Source organism: Symphalangus syndactylus, chromosome 16 (assembly GCF_028878055.3).
Source record: "Symphalangus syndactylus isolate Jambi chromosome 16, NHGRI_mSymSyn1-v2.1_pri, whole genome shotgun sequence".
In the NCBI taxonomy this organism is placed as follows: Eukaryota; Metazoa; Chordata; class Mammalia; order Primates; family Hylobatidae; genus Symphalangus; species Symphalangus syndactylus.
Window position 1 is genome coordinate 21,745,475 of NC_072438.2, and position 12,084 is coordinate 21,757,558.

The 12,084-nt window shown below is 42.6% G+C and overlaps 1 pseudogene; it reads left to right on the forward strand.

Annotated features, from left to right (window-relative positions):
* The first annotated feature begins 1,867 nt into the window (after positions 1-1,867).
* The window catches only part of LOC129464605 (splicing factor C9orf78-like), a 41,194-nt pseudogene continuing 30,977 nt past the window's right edge, over positions 1,868-12,084 (forward strand).

The following is a 12,084-nucleotide window of genomic DNA, read 5'->3' on the forward strand; positions in this document are numbered from 1 at the left end:
GAGTGCATTTAACAAAAATTCTCATAACCTGTTGTGTGAAAAGAACTCTGTGGTTAGACAGATAAATGAGACATGCCACCTTATTCCAGGAGTTTCCATTCTCATGGGCTACTGTTTCCTTAACTGTCCATATAAAAATAAACTAAAAGAGAAGTCACTTTTTATTGACAGAGAAAGTTCATATGATGGGTTTTTTGGTTAATTTTGGTCAACTTGGTGAATTGGCTTAGAATAATTTTTGGTTTGTTAAACATATCTTTGTGAGAAGCATGATGAAGTTCAAAAAGCATGATCTATTGAATCAGAGCCATTTGGATTTAAACTCTCCTTCATTGCAAGTTTGCTTCATGAACCCAGGTGTTAAAATATCTGGGCCACAGTTTCTCTGTTTTAAAAATGTGAACGCTTATATTGAACTGGCTAAGTCATTGGGAATGAAGTATGGAAAACTGCATATCACAGTGATTATGTAGGGGTCCCTGATGTATGGGAAATTCTTTTTGGCTTTTTCTGCAGGATTTAAAATTTACATTAAAAAGCTAGTGCCTCATATTTGAAGCAGTACTTTAAAGGTTGTAACCCAATTTCACACAGCCTATCCTTATTTCTCGCTAAAGCCTACAGGTATCAAGAACCACGTCCGGGGCTCTGATGGGATCAAATAGCAGCCCAGCAGGCTGCAGGGTGTGCTCCCAAGTGGGGTGACCAGCAGGCTCATTCTCAGGGTTCACAGTGGCATGTTGAACTTTGGACAGAGCCAGGTTGGGCTTGGTGGCCAAGGGTCAGCCAGGGGGCAGAGTAGAGTAGCTTGAATTTTCCAAAAGTTAGAAGGGACCTCAGATTTGCTGAACGACTTATCTCTGCTGCTGTCATGTTGAGAGATTTTCCTGTATTGTCTCTGTAAATTCTCATAATTGTCCCGCGATCTGAACAATACTTCCATTCACAATTGAGAAAGCAGAGACCCAGAGGTAGTGAACTTGTTCAGGACAACTCTGATGGGAAATGAAGGGGCTGAAATTTGAACTGAAGCGCGTCTGACTCTATACCATCCTTTCCCAGGTACAGAGTGGTATCTTGGTCCCTTTTGGAATGGCAGTCATCAAGTAACTGGATTTGTAGGGGCAGGGTTTAGTTTCTGCAGAGAGGAACTTGACACAGTTAAGTGGGTTTTCAGGACTTGAGTTCCAATGGACCTCAGGTCTATTCATTGTGACAGATGCCAAATCCTACAACTGAGTATGTGCAAAGGGGCCATTGAGAAAGACTTTGGCTTAATAGCTCCCAGCAACTCAGATCAGCCATTTAGTCACTCTGCTAGTGACTGCCAGACCAAATGTAGACTCCACCTGCTGAGAAGACCCCACTCTAAAATTCAGAGGCACTGCAGAATCTTGATTGCAGAATTGCTAATACCTACAGCTCTGAAGGGCTGGGACAAGCAGAGCTATAATTAACTAGAAAAGGAAGTGTTCCCATTCCATCGAGGAGGAAAATTGCAACTCAAAGATGCTCTGGAGAGGCAACCCAAGAACAATAAAGTCAAGCAGTCCTGATTTTTCTTTGGACTTTGATATCTGCTATTTTTTTTTACTTCTCCCTGCTTTTGCTGTTGATGATTATTTGACCAATGAGCGCAGATGCTTACTTGCTCAAAAAATGTTATGTGAACTTATTACCAGGTATTCTCTTATGCTCTGGGGATTCAGCTGTAAATATAGCTGACAAAAGTTGCACCCTCATGGAGCTTACATTCTAAAGGAGAAAGACAAAATAAAATATATAATGGAATGTGTATGATAGAAGGTAATAATTGCTATAAGGAAAAATAAAAAGGGAGGGATGAGGGGATGGCCTCAATGACAAGATGGCATTTGAAGAAAGACCCTATAGAGGTAAGGGAGCCAGCCATGTGGATTTCATGGGGAGAAATGTTCCAGGCACAGGAACAGCCAGTTTAAGAGACCTGAGATGTAAGCATGCAGGAGAGTTTCTGCAGCAGCAAGAGGCTATTGTGGCAGGAAGAATGCGAGAAGAGGATGTTGCAGAGGTAGCAGGGTGACAGGTCCTGTATGTCTTTAGGGTTCATTTTGAGGACTTTGGTTTTTATTCTGGGTGAGATGGAGACCACAGGAGGCTCTTGAGAAAGACACTGATAAGATCGGATTCACATGTTAACAGGGTCACTCTAGCAGGTGCTCATGTAGGCTTGTGTGGGGCTATCTTTATTAGACATTGCTTTGGGAATACTCTCAGACCAAATTTTTCCTCTGCTCTCACACCACCACCACCACAATAAACAACACAGAAGAAGACTTTTGTGACCCAATGTGTGGGGATTTCTCCCCACACACTAAGCAGCAGACACCAGCTGGGTGGCATTCTCCCTGGAGGCATTCTACCTGGAGATAGTATCAGGTTCCACAGGTTGAGGCTTCAGTCTCCAAGACTGATCTCCAGTGTCCCCAGATACCAGTAACAAGTCCAGGCCTATGGAACTCCTGACTGATTGGCCTCAAGGTGGGGTTCCCAGGACCCCATCTTCGAGTTCAGTTAATTTGCTGGAGTAGCTTACAGAACTCAGGGAAAACAAATTCCTGCTTTACTGGTTTATTATAAAGGATATTGCAAAGGACACAGATGAAGAGATAAATAGGGCGAGGTATGGGGGAAGGGGTGTGGAGTTTCCATACCCTCCCTGGGTGCACCACCCTCTAGGAACCTCCATGTGGTCAGCTATCTGGCAGTTCCCCAACCAAGTCCTGTTGGATTTTTACTGAAACTTCATGACATCAGCACTCTTTCTTCAATGCTAAAGGGCAGGAACCTTTCTGGGGTGGGCCTTAAGACCCACAATCAGAAAGGTAGGAGAGATTTGGAGCAGGTGAAAGAAAGGCAAGGGAAGGTCAGAGAGATTGTGTTTCCTGAGGCCTGCCCCTGAGTCTTAAAACACCCAACATTGTAACAAAAGTCTATAACAAGGGCTATGGAGGTTATGAGTCAGGAGCTGTGGACAAAAACCTATATATATGCTATATGTATATATCTCACAGACATGTGGATATAAGAAGTTCACTCATCCCTCAGCTTCAGGCTGGTCGAGTCAGAGGACACTGGACTTGGGACTCCAGATGGGTTCCAGACTTCACGTGCCAGAAGTGTCCAGGAAAGAAAAAGCCTCAGGAACTCAAGAAGAAGGATTTGTCTGTAGAGGAAGCCTCTCTTGGGAAAATTGAGCTGTGTTTCCAGATGGTAGCTTCCATGCCACCTTGGCTGCATTCCATGAAGCACACCTGGATGTTGTTGACACGAATATATCCACTAAAAGCTGTGTCTGGTGGCCTTAAATGGATTCTCTTACAGAGGATCCCTCAACGTAGTGGTAGCTTTGCCAGGCTGCTTGGCTTGAATCTCTAAAATCAACTGCTTCCTCACGGGATAGGACCAAGAAGTCTTTAGCAATCCTTCATTTTGACTTTGAAGGATCTTTTTAGGCAAAGTATCTCAATTATCCTTGGTTCTTTAAAAAAAATAGCCTGAGATGTTTCTGGATCTATTTTAAAAATTAACCAATCTTATTAGTTATTTTAGTACAATTTTCATTTAACCAAGCATTTAACCAGACATTTATTGAATGCCTCCGATGTCCCAGGCACCGTGGGAAAAAGTAAACAATAAAAAGAAAAATTACTCCCTGCTATTGATAAATTTGGTCTAGTAGGAGATTAAGGTGACTAAATAATAATAGCAGAACTATAACACATTCTTTTAGGGGCATATATTATGATGCTATGGAAGCTCAGATGAAGAAACATTTAACTCCATCGAGAGGGGCAAGGAAAGGATTTCCAGAGAAATTTGGAAATAGAAGGTTTTTACTTTAGGGAGAATATAAGCCTCCATGATATTTAAAAGTATTTTTCTTTTCCCTTACCCCATTCTTTCTGCCTCCCTTTCTTCCCTCCCTTTCTTCCTTCAACAACTACTTCTTGTCTATATCAACAATGTGCAAAACATTTGAGATTGCTTACATGGTCCTGCTCTTGCAGAAATAATTAAGCAAGGTAGAAAAGTAGAAAAGTACATTTAAGAAACTACCACAACAGTTCAGTTTGGTTGGATAGTGATATCCATGTAAGTAGGCTTACCAGATAAAATACAGAACATGTAGTTAAATTTAAATTTCAGATAAACAAGATATAATTTTTTAGTATAAGTACATCCAAATATTGCATGGGACATACAAAATATTATTAACTGGTTTTCTTTCTTTCTTCTTTACTAAGTCTAGTAACCCTATATGTAAGGGAATATTAGGAAATGGGGGTAGAGATATATCCTCATTAGACAGTGATAAGGAAATTTAAAAAATCATTCCAAAGAGTTTGAATGTCTTGCTGTCTATAATGGAGAGCCATTGAAGTATGTTGTGCAAGATCAGATTTGCAGTTTATAAAGATAATTCTAGCCACAGTGAGAAGAATGCATGGGAGAAGAATGGGATTAGGGGCAGCAGGACCAGAGAGTGCTGTTTTGTTAAGATCAGCTCATCTCCAGTCTCTTAGTGCTGCTTGGAATAATAATTATTTCTAAGAATTCAGTAGACTTCTGACACCCCACCCCCATATTTCTGAGCACCTGCGTTAGTCTCCAAATATTCAGTGTTAAGTCAACTAATCTTGTATTCCATCTGAGAGATTCTCTTTTGCACATCAGACCTTCAGCCCAGTGAGCTCAAATTTATGCTTGTATATGATATCAACCTCGAAGGTGAAATCCTTAGACATTGAGCTTTTATGGTTTGCTGAAAATGAAATAGAAAAGTCAAAACTTGCTAAAACAAGTCGTATTTGATCTTCTCTAATGAATAGATTAGCAGCAATTGAAATTTTAAATGTCAAAAGAATGCAGACGGATGCTACTAAAGCGTGCTTTTCACCAGGCCTGAAAAGTTTGCATTTTCTTAAACATTCTAACTACATTAATGCATTTCTCTCAAATCTTGTTTGCTAATAATTTATTTATTTACCAAATAATAACTTATTTACTAAAAAAAGGTCTCAGGAAATTAGGAAAAAGGATATGTGTGTGTGTGAGTGTGTGTGTGTAAGTATAAAGTATACTTACGCACAAATACATATAACACTAGGCTTTTAAATGGATAAATACAACTGGATAAAAGAAAGGAACAACTGTGAACAGCTAGGTGACTTAAAAAGTGAAATATAATGAGTGAGGGCAATTAGATGTTCTTATAAGAGACTGCTATTATTAGGACAATAATATTTGAAAAGAATTGATTCATGACTTTGCAGCAAGGCAGGAGAGGAGTAGGAGGGGCAGGACACTATGTAACAATTCAAGGTAAAATGGTACATTAGCAAAAGGATTAAGATACAGTAGCAGTGATACCAATAGTATAATTCAACATCTGAGAAGGAACAATAAAACTCTCATTTATTAGCAGGGGAAATGGATGGTCTGGCTGAGAGCAGCCGAAAGGTCTTATTTTATGTGCAGTTGGGGAAAGTAGATGGGAAAGTAAAGAAATGAACATTTATGGAGCTCATACTGTGCATTATCGACTGTGCTACGAACATATATTAGCTCATGCGTCCAGCTCACTGAAACCTCTCAACCAACCACATACTTTAAGGACAGATTTTGTCATCTTTACTTTACAGATGAATGAATAAACTGAGAATTAGAAGGATTAAAGAACTTCGTTCTTCGTCATAAAATAAGTGACAAAACTGAGATTTGAATTTCGATTTTTGTCTCCAAATATCTGTGCTTTTTCTATTCCACCAAACTGTCCCCTGGGGTATATAATTAAGATTATTGTGTTTTCTCCTGACATGGCACTTCAACCCTTGCTCTCTGAGGGCCCAAGAGAAACATTTTTAATTCTATTATTCCTATATTCTTCTGTTTCGGACAATAGGTTGATGACTTAACTAAGGTCATCTGAGAGCCAAGCATTTGCCTGATCTGTTTCTCCTTGCCATTAGACAACAGTCCTATACCCTGAAGCCTATGATATACTAGGCTTCAAATCTCTGCAGAAACAGCCCTGCAACATCACATTAGTCCTCACTGAAGTCAGTGCAAAGTGTTTTGAGATAAAGTTTATTTAAATAGGGAAGGCTAGGCTGTGTGTTGTGGCTGATGCTTGTAACCCCAGCACTTTGGGAGGCCGAGGTGGAGGGATCATTTGAGCCCAGGAGTTCAAGCAGCCTGGGCAACATGGGGAAACTGATTCAGAAGTGCTGGGAAGGGAATGGTGTGGTCCCTTTAAATAATACAGAGCGGGGCAGGGAAGTGCTGGGTAGAGGAGGGCATGGTTCTGGCTAGGGCTCCACCTCTGGGCCTGTGCTCATGAACCTAGGTGAGGACAGGTATTTTTGTTTTCCTGCCCATATGTTGCATTTCCACCCTGGCCTGCCATGCCCCTATCCTGTGTCTATAAAAACCACAAGACCCTAGCAGGCAGACACAGAAGTGCTGGATGTTGAGAGGAGCATATCAGCAGAGGAACATACAGATGGCTGGATGTCGAGAGGAACACACCAACAGGCACTGGCATGCCAGCAGGTCACTGACTGGCAGAATGACACAGAGTTTGGCTGGGGCAGTTGGAGGAGAGCCCGGGCCACTGAGTGAACTGACTTTAGGGGCGTACCATCTCCCTTCTGGCTCCCCATCTGCTGAGAGCTACTTCCACTCAATAAAACCTTGCACTCATTCTCCAAGACCACGTGTGATCCAATTCTTTCAGTACAGCAAGGCAAGAACCCCAGGATACAGAAAGCCCTCTGTCCTTGCAATAAGGCAGGGGTCTAATTGAGCTGACTAACACAAGCTGCCTATGGACGGCTGAATTGAAAGAGCACCGTGTAACACATGCACACTGGGTTTTCAGCTGTAAACATTCACCCCTAGACATTGCTGTGGGGTTGGAGCCCCACAGCCTGCCCATCTATGTGCTCCCCTAGAGGTTTGAGCAGTGGGGCATTGAAGAAGTGAGCCACTCCCCTTGTCACACACCCTGTGAGGGGCACAAGGGAACATTTTCCGTTTCAACTGGGGGCTCATCTGGGATCTCAGAGGTTAGTATGAGCGATTGTGAAACTGTCAGATCTGCCTTTCTTCCAAAACCCTGCCACCTCTCTCTCTTTCCTGCAGGTAAGAGGCTCTGTTTTCCTTTCATCTGTTTTCTTTCTGGTCACATGGTTTGAAATGGCTCTTATTTCTTCCTTTATAATGTTAAGAGTTTTGCTACAGGCTGTGGCAATTTTACTAAGTAAACTCAACTTTTGGCTCAGCTGCCAAAGGTGCAAATAAGATTAGTTTTTCCTAGAGGTGCCATGTATGCCTCCACCTCAACAGCTATAGGCACGCATGGCTCTGGGCACCTCTCCTTACCCTTTCCCCTCCCAGTTCAGGTGCCTGAGTGTGCCCACAGCAGGCAAAGGCAGAGCCCAACAGCCATGAGATGTGGTGGGAGAAAGCCACGGTGGTAGCTGCAACCCCACAGGGCCAATGGATGGGCACTTCTCACCTGCTGTGCCAATGGAACCTTTTCTTCCCTGGCCAAGGAGTTCAACCCAGTCTGAACCAAGGGAAAGATACAAGAATTAGAGGAAGCCAGTTGCACTATGCAGGTAGTCCTTCCCCCAGAATCTCCCCATTTTTCCTCCTTAAACTGTTTTTCCCTTTCTTCCTTTTCTAAGTGAGAAGCCTCCCCCTTGCAACTCTGTTTCTGATGGGGAAGTTAACAGAGGAATGACCCTGCTGGCTAATAACTGCAAATTCAGCAGGGCTTATTTGAGGCACTAAATGGATAAAACAGCCTCTGAAATGCCTTTTCAGTCCCAAACTTGATTCCAAGCTTCAGGCTGAGGCCCTAGAAAGAAAAGCCAGGTCTGAGGGATCCAAAGCAAGGCAACGGGCACAATGTAAATGGGCAGGACCAATTCCTCATGACTGAACCCCACCCCACGGAAGGAGGTCATGCTTCATGGCATAAACAGGCCCAGGGAATTCAAAGTTTGCCAACAGCAGGGAGAAAGGGAGGCATAGATGAGGGCACTTAATTTCTGTTCTCCAGGTTTTCCCTGCTTTGCAAGTACATACTGCATTGTTACCCCTGGCCAGCATCTGCCAAGGTCATCAGGGCTCAGGGACAAGAGGTGGAGAGTGAAGGGAGGATGCTTGCCTTTTCCCTCCATCACATCCTGAGTATTTGCTGAAAGAAGGAAGGGAATGAGAGATGCCTCTAGTCCCTGACTTTCAGAATGGGCAACCAGTTATCTTCATCACCCCCAGCTTATAGTCCTCTGGAGTGTATCCTGAACCATTGGGACTACTTTGGCCCTCAGAATCTGGAGGAAAAATGGTCCCTAATGTGGAGTGAGAGGTCCTGGGTTCAAATCCCAGATGATCCCCCAGTTGAAATGGGAAAAGTTCCCTTGTCCCTCTCGCAGGGTGTGTGACGGGGCAGTGGCTCACTTCTTCAGTGTCCCACTGCTCAAACCTCTAGGGGAACATACAGACAGGCAGGCTGTGGGGCTCCGACCCCACGGCAGGGTCTAGGGGTGAATGTTTACAGCTGAAGCCCCAGTGGTCGTGTGTTACAGGGTGCTCTTTCAGTTTAGATATCTGTAGGCAGTTTGTGTTAGTCAACTCAATTAAACCCCTGCTTATTGCAAGGACAGAGGGCTTTCTCTATCCTGGGGTTCTTGTCTTGGTGTACCAAAAGAATTGGATCACACGTGGTCTTGGAGAATGAGTGCAAGGTTTTATTGAGTGGAAGTAGCTCTCAGCAGATGGGGGAGTCAGAAGGAAGATGGTTTTCTCCTGGAGTCAGGCCGCCCGGTAGCCCAGGCTCTCTTCAGACTGCCCCAGCCAAACTTTGCATTGTTCAGATTGTCAGTGGCCTGCCGACATGCCAGTGCCTGTTGGTGCATTCCTCTCGACGTCCAGCCACTCGTGTGTTTTTCTGCTGATGTGCTCCTGGAGATTTTTTTTTTTTTTTTTTTTTGAGGTGGAGTCTCATTCTGTCGCCTAGGCTGGAGTGCAGTGGTGCAATCTCGGCTCACTGCAACCTCCACCTCCCGGGTTCAAGCGATTCTCCTGCCTCAGTCTCCTGAGTAGCTGAGATTACAGGCACACACCACCATGCCCGGCTAATTTTTCTATTTTTAGTAGAGATGGGGTTTCACCATGTTGGTCAGGCTGGTCTAGAACTCCTGACCTCATGTTCTGCCCACCTAAGCCTCCCAAAACTTTGTGATTACAGGCGTGAGCCACCATGCCCCGCTGGGTCTTGGAGATTTTATAGCACAGGATGGAGGTGTGGCAGGCCAGGGTGGAAATGCAACATTGAAGCAGGAAAACAAAAATATCTGTCCTCACCTAGGCCTGTGGGCACAGGCCTTGAGGTGGAACCCTAACCAGGACCGTGCAGTCCTCTTCCCAGCACTTTGCTACCTCTTTCCATAACATTTAAAGGGACCACACCCCTCCCTTCCCAGCACTTCTGTAGCAAAACTCTGTCTTTACAAAAAGCAAAAACAAAAACCATCTGGGCATGGTGGCACATACCTGTGTTCCCAGCTACTTGGGAGGCTGAGGTGGGAGGATCACTTGAACCTGGGAGGTTGAGTCTGCCGTGAGTTTTGATTTCACCACTGCACTCCAGCCTGAGTGACAGTGAGACCCTGTCTCAAAACATAAATGAATAAATAAATAAAAAAGAGGGGACTGGGCGGGGTGTCTCATGCCTGTAATCACAGCACTTTCAGAGGCCGAGGTGGGTGGATCACCGGAGGTCAGGAGTTCAAGACCAGCCTGGCAAACATGGTGAAACCCCATCTGTACTAAAAATGCAAAAATTAGCCAGGGGTGGTGGCAGGTGCCTGGAATCCCAGCTACTCAGGAGGCTGAGGCAGGAAGTGCTTGAACCCAGGAGGTGGAGGTTGCAGTGAGACTGGGCCATTATACCCCAGCCTGGGTGACAAGAGTAAAACTCCATCTCAAAAAAAAAGAAAAAAAAAAAAGGAAAGCCAGGCTACATGTTGCATCTTACATGGCTAAATATCATGTCTTACGTCTGAAGAATGTTGTCTTACTTGTCTTCAACATTCAGAGATGACCTACTTGTGTTTCAGATTGTGCTTTATGGTTTACATTTATCCTCTTAAACTTAAATTAATTTCATCTGGTATCTTTATTTTAAAAACTGAAACAAACTATTTAAATATGTAACATTTAAATTGTCTGTAGAGGGGTCTGTACACTCTGTATGGCTTTCCAAACCCAACCTGCCATGTATTTTTGTAAATACAATTTTATTGGAACATAGCTAGCTAACCCATTTGGTTAGCATTGTCTATGACTGTTTTCGCAGTACATGCCAGGGATGAGTAGTTGCAACAAAGACAGTATGGCCTACAAAGCTGAAAATATTTGCTATCTCACTCCTCAGTAAATGTATGTTAACCTCTGGTCTATAACAACAGGAGATACTTCACTCTTAATTTCTAATTACATTCTATATATGGCATTTTATTTTTTCTCTCCTAAGAAAAGCAATAAAACACTTGTCTTAATTAGTAGCATCTAAATTTGCTTAGGCATTTTTAAATCACAAAATAGTTATTTACTTCTACAGGGAAATTATTCTTTCTAAAAGAAGGGGAAATATTTCTTTAAAATACTCACCAAAACACTATGATGTAGATGCTGAGATGTTATCATCATTTTAGAAAGAAAAAACTATTTAGGCATAGAGACAGCATTTATTGAAAAAAAAAGTCTGGGCATTAATTGTGTGTCAGGTCCTGAGCTAGGTGATGGAATGAAAAGAAAGTAGGAAAGTAGGATTGCTAGCATTGAAGAATTCAGTCAGGACTGCATAACTTGCCCCAAGTCACGCCCTTAATAAATAGCAGCATCAAGTTTTGAGCTCAGTTTGAATGGTCCTGAAGCTCTTCTCATTCCATTCATGCTTTTCAAACTTAAGTATGTAAGGCCTACCCCTACCACTTAGATCATGAGCCACAGATAGACAAAAATACAGAATAACATGGCTTCAATTTTACTAGATGGTGTATGACTTTAAACAAAATTTTATAGTAAAATAAGCCTGGCTGTTTTAAGAGGGAGAATGCAAATTTCAAATAAATGTTTAAGATAACACAAATACTTCAAATAAATGAAGGCTTTCGGTGCCCCAGCCCCTAGGGGTGAAATATTCTCTCTGGCATGGTCTTATAGTAAGAAGAAAAAAGAAAAAGAATAAAATCTTTGGGGAAAAAATGTACAAAGGGAAACCTTGTAATAGGCAGGATTTAAACATAAAGAAGAAAAAGAGAAAGTTTGAAAAAGAGAGCCCTCAGATGCAAACTTGAAAATGACTTTCACAGAGTGTGGTTGGTCAATCTGCCACCGAGAAGCCTAATTAAGACATCTGCTAAAAGGTACCAATTGATGGTGGTCTCACTGTCACACCCTTTTAATTGACACGCTGTGATTTCGTTCCAGATTAACTTCATAAGTGGTTCTCCTATTAGAAAGATCACTTAAGTTAAAAGTAGACTGTAAATGGGGATTTGTGATGTTAATAGGCCAATGTAACCTCTGCGTCATTTACATACATTTTCATTTTTTCCAATGCATATTTGCATATATTGGAGGATGTCACTGAAGGCTTTGCATGGGCAACATTAGTATAATAATGAGCATCCAGCTGGCACAGTGTCCAAAGAGTCATTTATTTCACCTCTCCCTAGCATTAATTTTGGAGATATTTTTGCATCTGCAACATTAATAACATAAAACCCATGTTCCAGAAAACCCATGTTCAGCTTATCTATCCAGGTGGAATAAATGTGTGGGAAACAGAATTGTCTTGAAGGAGATCTTATAACATTTGAATAGTTGCTTAGTGCTTGAAAAGGTCAGTACGTTAGTGATGCTCAAAAACTCTTAAAAGCCTTGGCACAATGTGGTAGCCCATTGATATTCATCACTGTGGTAGCCTAATACAACAAGCCTGCGATCTGGGGAGTTTAGGGAAGA